Source organism: Pseudophryne corroboree, chromosome 9, assembly GCF_028390025.1.
Source record: "Pseudophryne corroboree isolate aPseCor3 chromosome 9, aPseCor3.hap2, whole genome shotgun sequence".
Classification (NCBI taxonomy): Eukaryota; Metazoa; Chordata; class Amphibia; order Anura; family Myobatrachidae; genus Pseudophryne; species Pseudophryne corroboree.
Window position 1 is genome coordinate 28,754,061 of NC_086452.1, and position 3,159 is coordinate 28,757,219.

General features: G+C 41.8%; 1 pseudogene; it reads left to right on the top strand.

Moving 5' to 3' along the window:
• Positions 1-646: 646 nt before the first annotated feature.
• Positions 647-766, top strand: LOC134964016 (5S ribosomal RNA; annotated as a pseudogene).
• The last annotated feature ends 2,393 nt before the right edge of the window (positions 767-3,159 follow it).

Here is a 3,159-nt window from a genome sequence, read left to right on the forward strand (position 1 = left end):
AATTGCCGGTTTTTAGCATCAAGCAATAGAATATATTATCTTTTTCAGTCACACTATTGTGCGTGGCATCTGAATTTGGTGTTCTACTGGTATATGAGTTATACTAATATATTTTTCAATGCTTTTGAGGTTTCTGTTCCACACACGAATTGCTATTTTCTAGCACTAAATGTGGAATTATAATGTGTATAGCATCTAACTTCAGACATCAAAGGCAATTGTTCTCAGTATGTGGCATCGAATTACAAGCTCTCATGGTGTAAATGAATTTTTCACCTCATATGGGCATTTTGCTAATTATTAGCATTTATTATAGATACAGTTGTGTCTTATGTCAGAGGAGTATTTATTTCTGAAGGACTGCTTTCAATTCCAGATAAATGCTATAATATACGAGTGTGGTATATTTTAGAGATTACAACCAATGTACGGTTTACCTTCTAAACAGGATATTTATTAATATTTCCTGCATTCTTACCTGTGACCAGTTACACGCATGTGAAAATATATACCAAACGGTGACTATTGTATAGACTAGCCAAATATTTGTAAAGGCTACTGCTTAAATTGAGTAATCCCACTTTATTTTGACAAGTAATCAGACCTGTTACCACTGTCTAGCCAGACAGGAGGTCTAAGTGCAGCAATTTGCGGTCACACCCCACTGGAGATGCCCAATCTCATCTGATCTTGGAAGCCAAGAAGTGGAGGGCCGGGCCAGTACTCGGATGGTAGACCACCTTGGAACACCCAGGTACTGCAATTAAAAGCTGCATATTAGATCTACCTGCGGGATAACAGGAAGCAGTCTATAAAAACAGAATACTGTCAACTGTACACATGACCTATGATACAAAATTTCTTTCTTTAAAGCTATTTATGCAGATCAAATGATGGTCATTAAAAAATATCATTATATTAGATCCACCTGTGTGATAACAGGAAGTAGTCTATGTAGACAGGAGACCGTCAATTGGATACATGACCTATGATTTAAATTTCTGCAACAATCTTTTTCTAATGTTGCCTATGCAGATCAAATGACGGTCATAAAAACACGCACTCTTTCTCTCTAAGATACCACTTTATTGAGCATACCTCCTATACATCAATCATAACATCAAGGAATCGGGCTAATCTATTTATCTTAGCTAAGGCTACAGAATATTTTATATTTTCACATATATTCGCAAAACCTGAACTCCATATCATTTAAGTAACTAATAAAAACGTATTATTTTTTATAGATATTTACAGTAAATATTTGCAAGTCTGAAAATGAGTGCTCCCCAACAAGAGTCTACTGTTCTTCTGTCTTTACGGTATTTATTTTGATACAATTTTCTGACTCTGGGGAGCACCACTGAGGATTACCTGTATACACCGTATTGGTGAGAATAATTCTCAAGGTGTTTAGGAACCTGATTATGAAGCAAATTCATTGATTATTCTCAGTTTTTTCAGACTATCATCGATTGATTACAATTATCTCAATCTGTGCGGTTCCCTTTATGACCAATTTCCAACTCCTACACAGTTGCCATGCCACAGTATTTGTAACTGTAGCTGCCTTTGTCCACAGCATATACTCAGTTCAGTACTACTCTAAGTAGCTAGGAGTCCCATTAAGTCTTTTGGGGTAACCCCTTACAATTTGCAGTCTTATAACTAACAGATAAACGGGTGAGTACAGTAAAAAAGTAAGGCATCCAGTACAGTTCTATAATACGGAGTAGCCGGTAGGACTTGTATGATTTAGGGGCAAGCAGTTCAGTGAGAGCAAAATAAACACAAGAAAATCTGCCCACAGTGCAGATGGGGAAAGAGCATGCAAGGTCCTGAAGCAGTTCCGTGAGGTATGTAATAGCATGCACAAGCAGACAAGCAAATTGGTTGTTAATAAGAGCGAGCAAACAACGGCCTCCAGTCAACGTGTAAGTAAACGTACAAGCATACAGACACCCAAGTGATTTAGCAGGAGTAAATGAGCAAGTTCGGATCAATAAATTGGCCAACACACACTACTACTCCGTTTTGGGCCTAGCACACAACAGAGGCTTAGCCAAGCGTAACGGTGAAACAGAGCCCCTGTCCTAAGAGTACTCTCCTTCCTCACCATTGGTCTCTGAGCAGCTCCTGTATTTACTAAGGTGCATCTTTTACTCTCAAACTGCAGCTTAAGGTGTTGCAGAAGTAGTAGTCACCCCTTTGAAGTCTCTCTCGTTGAATAATAGATCTTGGGGTTAGTGAAGATGACAGGGTAACAGCATCAAACAGGTTGCTTTTCTCTGGGTACTCACTCCTGGAGACTAGCCAAGGGCAAGTTAACTAGAAAGGATCTCTCTCTCTCTGTCTGTGGCTGTAGTTAGCTGAAGTAGGCTTTAGCTTATCAGCAGGTGTACTGTCATATACTCTGAGGGGATGGTATTACTAACTCGGGAACTAGTCTCTCCCTCTTGTCCTCTAATTGCTGTGGTAACGACTACTAACTGAAGAGCTGGCGGGGTGTCAGCGTGGCTGACGGGAATATCTGCTAGCAACAGCTGTCGTTGGCCAGGTCTCTGGCTTCAAGGCTCTAATTACCGCTCCCTCTGATGCTCTGGCTGTTCTCAGGGACACACACAGGTGCTCTTCTCCCCATATACTGTGTACAGGCTCCCACAGGGTTGCAGCTGGCGGCTCTCAGCTCCCTGTCTCTCCTCAGAATCACCTCAGCGCAGCATCACTCTCTGCGCTGTTACCTCAGAGCACCACTCTTCACAGCATCTCTCTCCCTGTCACCTCAGGAGTCTCCTCAGCAATCACCTCAGGAGGTAACCCTGCCTCCTACTCTTCCCGCTCTGCACCACCCAATCAGCAGCTTCGATTCCTCCTGCTCTGCAGGTCTGCACCTGGGTCCTAGTGCTCCACAAGTTGCTGACCTTTGATTGCTGGCGTTGTCTAGCAACCTAGGCAAGGGGAAGCTGTTAATGTTTTCAGCTGCACTGTGCCGGCTAGTGAGAAGTGAGGGTTCCTTTTAGGGAAAATGTAGGTGTCTCACCCAGGTTGTCTCAAGTATACGGGTGATGGTACCTATATAGCCACATATATCCCCATAAATCCAAGTTAATAGGATATCCATGTCAGAGTGTCACACATGCATGTTTAAAAACATGCATG